The 9,006-nt window shown below is 39.1% G+C and overlaps 1 pseudogene; it reads right to left on the bottom strand.

Moving 5' to 3' along the window:
* Window positions 1-1,288: 1,288 nt before the first annotated feature.
* On the bottom strand, window positions 1,289-6,350 carry LOC125109911 (phosphorylated adapter RNA export protein-like; annotated as a pseudogene).
* Window positions 6,351-9,006: the final 2,656 nt, after the last annotated feature.

Below are 9,006 nucleotides of genomic sequence, written 5' to 3'. Positions count from 1 at the left end.
ATACCTAACTTTTTAAACATATAAGGTTTGCCTTATACAGGCAAACCCTGGGAATTTTTTTTTTAAGATTTTATTTATTTATTTGACAGACGGAGATCACAAGTAGGCAGAGAGGCAGGCAGTGAGGGAGAGAGGAGGAAGCAGGCTCTCTGCTGAGCCGGGAGCCTGATGCAGGGCTCGATCCCGGGACCCTGAGATCATGACCTGAGCTAAAGGCAGAGGCTTTAACCCGCTGAGCCACCCAGGTGCACCCCCCCCTGGGAATTTTTTAAATTTTCATGGCAATTACACTGGTATGGATCATATTCAGTATTTAGTGTATGAATGAGTTAATTTTTTTTTTTTAAGTCAAAAACAAAGTTAAAGTTAAGAACCAATATATCTTTGAAAAGCTTCTGATGTTAATTTCCTTCTGGACAAATAAGTGGGAAGAGCCATCAGTGTAAACCTATTTTAATTTTAGTCTCTATCTTTAAAATGGCGTAAAAGTTCTTAGAACATAGAAAAACTAAATTTTAATGCATTTATAATAGCTTAACAATTTATGTGCCTTATTAGGATCATCTAATGGAATGTTTTGAAACCAATCATAATTTGCTGCAAGGATAAATCAGATAAATCAGAAAAAGAAAACATATTTTTGAATAGTATATTACAATATCCTAGACAAAAGGAATTATCGACTAGTCATAATTACCAAATGCAACAGACTGAGAAATTAAATCCTCTGGTAGGCACCTTTAAGTATTTTGTCAGACATGAAGAATGTTTCTGTCAATGACATTCCTCTCCCATGGCTCCTGGGTGGCTCAGTCAGTTGAGCATCTGCCTTCAGCTCAGGTGGAGATCGCGGGGGTCCTGGGATCCAGCCCCTCGGAGGTTCCTGCTCAGTGGGGAGCCTGCTTCTCCCTCTCTCTGCCTTACTTCACCCCACCACCCCCAGCTCTTGCTCACTTTCTCTATCTCAAATAAATAAATAAAATCTTTAAAAAGAAATAGCATTCATCTCCCCACAAATTCAATTTTATTTTAAACAAGAAAACAAGTCTTTTCTCTCCAGATTTTTATGTTTATCCGTGCAAAGTGAAACAAAGCAATCTCCGTAGAAACAGCTTATTACAATGTTGTTTTAGAAAGGTTTATTCCTCAAAATGGACTAAAAGAAGTCCAGATTGTGAGAACAATCAACCTCAGCAGCCTCTATGTCCGCCTTGGCCTCTGCGTGGCTTTCCAAGGGAACGTCAAGAGAGGTCAGTGCCTCGTTCATGTCACTTGCAAAAGTTTCTCATCATGCATTGTCATCTTGAAAATTTAGATTTTTAATAGCTTCTTTCATGTTTGTTCCCCAACACCTATGTTCTCTTCCTAGCAGCCTTTCTCTATGCACACTTGTTTTGATTTGCAATGTAGAAAATGTCCTTCATTTGTTCCTTGCTGACACTAGGAGTGTTTTTCAGAGGATCCAGGAAAACCCCACCTGGTGTCTCTCTCCGACTAGCATTCATTATGAAAAGACCAGCATTTTCCTCAACTTCGGCAGTTCCCATCAGAAGTTCAGTTGCCTTTTTGTTCCCAATTATCCTTACCACTTGTGCTATCAGATCTTCCTCTGGAAAGATCTGCAGCCTGAAAGAAATTTCCTACAACCTGAAAGAAATTTCATCAGCCAGTTTCTGCTGGGAATCGTCCTCTGTGATCTGCTACCAGCCTTTAGGGTTCATTTCTAGTCTGTCTTCTGGCCTGTCTTTAACAGGTCAGTTCTGTATGTGGTGACCTCGCCCACTTTCCTCTTCCTTTGATCCCACTCTTTTGCCTCCGGGCCTATATTCATCTAGGGCTTTGTCTAATGCTGTTGTATGTTCTTGAGATTTCCTCTAGCAAGCAAATGACAGTTGGTCGCCCATTGTCTGCTTCTGTCAATAGCACCCTCCATTCCCAAAATACCAAGTTCAGTGGCTACTGCACCTTGATCCTATTCTTGTAGCTCAGCCCCCCATATGTTGTTAACCTTCTCCAGGAACAGGTGGTTTCTCGCTACTCTGGTTTGGAAGAAGGGTTAAAACATTTCTGTCGCTTGCAATTCCAAAGAGAGCTATTATCATCAGTATCCGAAAAACTCTCTTCCCTCGAATCCACACTTTTAACAGTCCGATAATGTGATGCCAGCGTTGCTGTGCCCTGGAAGGGCCTCCGTGCTATCCCCACCTAGTGTTTTCGGTCCCTGCAGCAGCCTATCAGTGGGGGCCACTGTCATGTCAGAATCCGTGTCGGAAAGCTCCTGTCCTCCATGTCACCAGCCTCATGCCTGGGTTGTTTTCTTAACCTCCCGTTCGGATCGTTTGTTGTTGTGACTTATTTTTATACGTTGGTTTTCTAATTTTGTGACTTGACTGAATTCATGTATTAGTTCTAAGAGCTGTTGGTGAGCCTTCAGAGTGTCCTGGGTATATGATCATGGTCATCTGCAAACAGAGATAATTTTACTTCTTCCTCTCCAATTTAGATGACTTCTATTTCTTTTTCTTGTCTAATTGTTCTGGCTACAAATTCCAGTACTACGTTGAACAGAAGTGGCAAGAGTTAGCATCCTTGCCTTGTACTGGATCTTAGAGGAAAAACTTTCAGGTTTTCCCCATCGATTTTGGTAAAAGCTGTGGACTTTTTTCCCCTGGGCTTTATTCATTGATGGATGTTCCTTCTATACCTATTTTGTTGAGAGTTTTTATCATGAATGGAAATTGAGCTTTGTCAAATGTTTTTCTGCATCAACTGAGATGATCATGTACTTTCTATCCTTTGTTTTGTTAATGTGTTTTACCATATTGATTGATTTGCCAATGTTGAGTCATCTTGGCATCTTAGGGGTAAATCCCACTGGGTCATGGTGTATGATCTTTAATGTGCTATTAAATTTTGTTAGTATTTTATCAAGGATTTTTGCATCTGTGTTTATCAAGGATGTTGGCCTATGGTTCTCTTTTCTTGGGGTCCCTTTGGTGTCAGGTTGGTACTGGCCTCATAATATGAATTTGGAAGTGTTCCCTCTTTTTCTATTATTTTGGAAGAGTTTAAGAAGAATTGGTATTAATTCTTCTTTGAATGTTTGACAGAATTCACTTAGGAAGCCATCTGGTCCTGGGCTTTTCTTTGTTGGCAGGGTTTTGATTACAAATACAATCTCCTTTTGTTCAGGCTTTCTATTTTTTCATGATTCAGTGTTGCTAGATTGTATGTTTCTAAGAATTTATCTACTTCTTCTAGGTTATCCAATTGTTGGCATTTAATTGTTCATAATATTCCCTTATCCTTTTTATTTCTGAAGTGTCTGTTGTAATGTCTCCTCTTTCATTTCTGACTTCAAAAATTTGAGACTTCGCTCTCTTTTTTAAAAAAGGTTTTATTTTTAAGCAATCTCTACACCCAGTATGGGACTTGAGCCCATGACCCCAAGATCAAGAGTCACAAGCTCCACCTACTGAGCCAGGCAGGCACCCTGAGTCTGCTCTCTTTTTTACTTAGGCTAGCTAAGGGTTTCTTGACTTTGTTTATCTTCTCAAAAAACCAACTTGTAGGTTTTTTTTTTCCCTATTGTTTTTCTATTTCATATATGTCTGCCCGAATCTCTATTATTTCCTCCTTTTTAGTAGCTTTATGCTTAGTTTGTTCTTTTCTAGTGCTTTGAGATACAAAGTCAGGTTGTTTATTTGAGATCTTTCCTCTTTTTTTGTTGTAAGTTTTTATTCCCTCTCAGTACTGCTTTTGCTGCAACCTTTAGGTTTTGGTAAGTTGTATTTTCATTTTTGTTTGTCTCAAGATACTTTAAAATTTCTTTTAATTTTCTCTTTGACCCAATAGTCATTCAAGAATGTATTGTTTAGTTTCCACATATTTGAATTTTCTCATTTCTTACTGTTATTGATTTCTAGTTTTATTTTATTTTGGATGGCAAAGACACTTGGAATAATTTCGATCTTAAATTTGTTAAAACTTGCTTTATGACTTAATATTAATGTATCCTATTTCTGTTGAGAAGAACATTCTGTATCTATCTGTTAGGTCCACTTGGCTTATAGTACTGTTCAACTCAGCTGCTTATTGATTTTTCTGGCCAGATGTTCTATCCATTATTGAAAGACTACTGATTTTTCATGTTGATCTCATAAACTTGTTCTTGACTAAATTCTTATTTTTAGTAATTATTTTTCTGTGGATTTTGTGGGGGAAATCATGATAGTTATATCATATGCAGTGCAAGATAAAAGTTTTACTTTTTCTTTTCAAATTCTCAGGCCTCTAATTGCTTTCTTTTGTCTAACTGAATTGGTGTATATTTCCAATATAATAATAAACAGTATGGTGATATGACAGCCTTGTCCTTTCTGTTTCTTGATCCTGACATTAATGGGAAAGCTTTTCTTGATCCTGACATTAATGGGAAACTTTTAGAGGTTTCTCATTATGGAAGATGTTGGTTTGGGGAGAAAAAATTTGTATACCTATTTAACATATCTATATTAGTTGATTACTTTATCATCAGTTATTAATATAACTAATCTATAATTAAGTTATGAGTTATTACTATAACTAAAATTTAAATATATTTATAGTTAAGTATATTTAATATACTTATAATATACTTATAATTAATATATGTAATATACGTATAATGAATATATATATATAATTTACATATAAAACATATAGGAAAGTACATTTTAGATATATATGCATATATAGACAGTGTACTTTATATGTTATATATAATATACATACAGTCATTAAGAAACCACCCATTGATTACTGTCTTATTGGATTTCCAAAATACAAATGGACATTAAATTTTGCAAATATTACTATTGTGCTAGTATTGAACCAACCTTGAATTCATAGAATAAATCTCTTCTAGGCATGTTGTAGTATTTTTTAAATGTAATATTGAACTGTGTTTGCTTGTATTTTAAGATTTTCACCTTGATATTATAAGTGAGATTGATCCATAATTTTATTCTTGGATGCAATCTTTGGCACCTTTTTTTTAAAAAAGATTTTATTTATTTGACAGAGAGAGAGTAGGCAGAGAGGCAGGCAGAGAGAGAGGAGGAAGTAGGCTCCCTGCTGAGCCCAATGCAGGGCTTGATCCCAGGACCCTGAGATCATGACCTGAGCCAAAGGCAGACGCTTTAACCCACTGAGCCACCCAGGCACCCTAATCTTTGGCACATTTTAAAATCAATGTTACATTATACCTGCTTTACAAAAATAAATTTGAAATTTTCCTTTGGTTATGCTCTGGAGTAATTTAAGTAGTATTGGAATTATTTGATCTTTAAAGGTTTAGTACAATTTTCTGTAAAACTACTGTGTCTAGTGCCTTCTTCCTTTCTCTCATTTAAAAAACTTTTTTTGAAGTATAGTATACAGACTGAAATCTGAATGAATCATGGATTTATAACCCAATGAATTTTCTCAAATAAATCTGTTTAATCAGCATTTAGGTCAAGAAACAGACACCCCATAAGCCTCCCTCATGTCTCCTTCCATTTCCTAGCTCCCCACTCCAACAAGAGCCTGGATCTGTCTTGTCATGGTGGTCACTATGGTAATGTGAGGGTTCCCCCACCCCAACCCATGGTAACTGATTTGCTTCGATTCTTTTTTTTTTTTTTTTGTCTCCCCCAGGGTCAGCGCTGGATAGATCTTTCTAGATGTTCCTTCAAGGTCTGTGCAACAGAAAATTATAAATCCTTCTCTGTGTGTGTGTGCATGTTTGTGTGTGTGATAGTGTTATTAAACCTACATTTTTCTGTCTGTCCAGCTAGTTATCTAGGCATCGAAGTATTTATCTTGCTATCTAGGTATCTGTGTCTTTCACGTGGTTGAGAAGATGGAAGGGCGGCTGCAGAGCGTTTGCATTCCTGATCAAAGAGACAGTCGCTGGGCTGTCTTGCCCTCTCCTCTCCGCCTTGGGCTAAGATGTGATACCATCTCACAACCAAGAGAAAGAAGCCAAGAGACTTGCTGGAGCCCAGCTATTGATGAACTGCTTAAAAAAACCCTAGGGGCCACTTGGAGAATTCCTCAGGATTCTGGTGAAGTGAGTTACGAGCCTCTGTCTGTGTCACGCCAAGTCAAGGCTCTGTCGCGCGCAGCTGAGCACATTCCTAACTGATAGAACACGTTAGACAAAACCAGAAAACTTTAGCTGTTCACAGTATATGTGCGTTTAAACACAGGAAAATTATCACAGAGACACCAAATCCCTAACTCTATTTCTAGGAACCTGGGTAGCAATTATCAAATTAAGTGCTTACCGCAGTGGCCTTTTTAGTGTAGCCATTGTTTACAAGCATAATGGGCATAAATTATTCACCATGTTTCAGATATCACTTTTTAAAAATTCTGTATCGTGGGGCGCCACTTGGATACGGCTTGTACAGACGATAGGCTACATCCTCAAAGGGTTTCAAAGGGATTAAATGAGATAATTCCCCAAAAGGGCCTAGGACGGCCCCTATCACATGTTAAAGTAGTCCATAAATATTAAGTATAATGTTTTAATAATCAATATTAATAAAAAAAATATTGATGTTAGCCGCTCACATCTCCTTCTCATCTTTTGCTTTCCCTTAAGAAAAGTCACCTCCCCTGGGAGGCCCTCCCTGACTCTTCTATGTAGAGTGGAGTCCCTCCCCAAATATCTCCCATTCCCCATCGCCCCACTTTTTTTTTTTTTCTTGGAGACCGTGTCGCCATCTGCAATTCTTTTGATTATTTATTTGGTAAATGTATGTCTCCTATGATAGAATATAAGCCCCATGAGAGCAAAACTCTCAGTGGCTGGCCGAGCCCTGTACGCTCTTTACATTCGTTGCATACGAAGATGGCCAGTCGTGTCTGAGGCCATTAAAATAGAATGCTACTTGACACCCACGGGTTTTGCAGAGGTGGCCATTTTGGGGGCTACGATTTTGCCCATCTTTAAATAAAAACGAAAGTAGATAAAGATTCTGCTCAATTCTAGACCCTCCTCATACTAGACTTTATTGGGGGAGCTTAGTGGTTTATTATTATTATTCTTATTTATTCTCTAAAAGGTCAATACATAGTAATATATGGTCTATACACCTTTAGAAAGTGTGGCACAAGTTGTTACCTTTAGAAAAATGTTTTGCATTCAAATAGAGACGTGAAATTCAGCTGAAATTTTAAAAACTAATGGCTACTGATAATCCAAGATTTAGATGAAATTCCTCATAGTTTTTGGCTTTCTGAAGATCCCAGAATTTAGATTTTAAAGTAGCCCTATACAAGTTATGTTTGGAACCAGCCAGAGGGAAAATAGAAATGGGAATGTTCACAATAAAAGGGATAACTCCTAAGGAACAGAAGGAACACTCAAACACATTTGAGTGCCTGGAGGTGGCCCCACGAAACCCTCTGAACTGGTGGGGGGGCAGGAGTATGTCCAATGACCATCCCTGCTCCACCACGACCCCACCCACCCCACCCACCCCACCACAACTGGCTCCCAAATCCAGAAGAACCCTGCAGGATTTCCCCTCAGGGTCAAAGGTCGTGGACTCCTGACAACTGGCATCATGGGATGAACAACGGGAGACCTTTCCCTCTTTGTTCTGAGTCTTCCAGAAGTACAATATGGTGTGGTGGTTAGGCAGTGGTCTTTGGCTACCTGACTTTGAAGCCCGTTTTCCCCTTTACCAGCCTTGTCTCTTAACCATCTCTTGGTAAAATGGTGGTGATGGCCGAAGCAGTCTCACTGGGCAGTGGTCGGCACATAACACTGCTGGGTAACTGTGACCCTCCTTCTGGAGGTTATTGTGAAGTTTGCCAGTTTTGACTGGCAAGGGGCGGGGGTGGGGGTGTTCTGGGGTATCATTTTCTTGGTGTAGCTTCTCTAGGGCCTGAGAATTTGTTCCCTAATTTTGGTGGAGATGTGGCTAGTGCTGTGGTAATCACCTGTGGATTCTTCAGAGAAGGTTCCAGAATTTCTATGTAGTGGGGGCATACAGGCAGCCATCTTGGAAGAGCTGGTCATTCTGGTGGGCTGGTCTTGATAGCTGGTACCCAGGTTTTAATTAGCTGTTTATTTGGAGTACTTTGGAGGATTATGGGGACTGGTGGGCTGGTCTTTTGGCTATATTTGCATAATAAGCACTTATGTAGATTATGTTAATTGGGGGGAGCTTTGGAGGGTCGTTTTGCAACAAAGTCTACAGAGCATGCCCTCCATTTTTATGTGGACTGAGTATTTATGGAGAAGGGTATTTGCTACCTTTTCTGCCCTCATTGGGGCTTATTTTGCTCACCTCTGGGGGGCTATACTAGAGGATTAATTTGGCTGGGATTAATTTTATCTGGAAACTAGACCCGTAAGTGGATTTGGGGGCTGAATTACAGAATCCACCTAATGTTTCATTCAGCCACTTTCAGAGGCTGCAGTGGTTGATGCTGAAGACAAGCTGATTTCTCTTCTCCCCCGTCTCCGGGAAGCCAACCCAGGGGTGATCACAAGTTTAAGGTACGACCCTGAGGATGAAGATGAGGGAGTCCAATTGGACCTCAAACCCAAGCTACAGTTCACTACAGCTTTTATGAGTTTCATGTGGGGCCTACAATGCTGACCACGCCCCCCAACCCCTGCCATGCGTTTATAGTGCATTTCATTAGGAGACTCCCCATTTCCGTTATTTCTTTTTTTTCAAGTGAATGGTGTGTTCATGAATTTTGCATTTTTATGATTTTTATGAGCACTTTATTAGGGAAATCAACCTTTGTTAAAAATTTGTGCCCCATCTCCACCCCATTCATATTCTGTTTTGTGTAATCTTTTAATTTTCTATAACCCACCCCAACCCCATGGCTTGTGCAGGTTAGATCATATAGAAGAGGCCGTGTGTAAATCAATATTGTAATTGTTAAAATAGCCATTTTCAAGTACTTTTTTGTATTTAAACATGTGATCGATCCACATGAAATTCCTTTGTG

This window comes from Lutra lutra, chromosome 9, assembly GCF_902655055.1.
Source record: "Lutra lutra chromosome 9, mLutLut1.2, whole genome shotgun sequence".
Classification (NCBI taxonomy): Eukaryota; Metazoa; Chordata; class Mammalia; order Carnivora; family Mustelidae; genus Lutra; species Lutra lutra.
The sequence above is the reverse complement of the archived record's forward strand: the minus strand, read 5'-3'. Positions and strand labels throughout refer to the sequence as shown.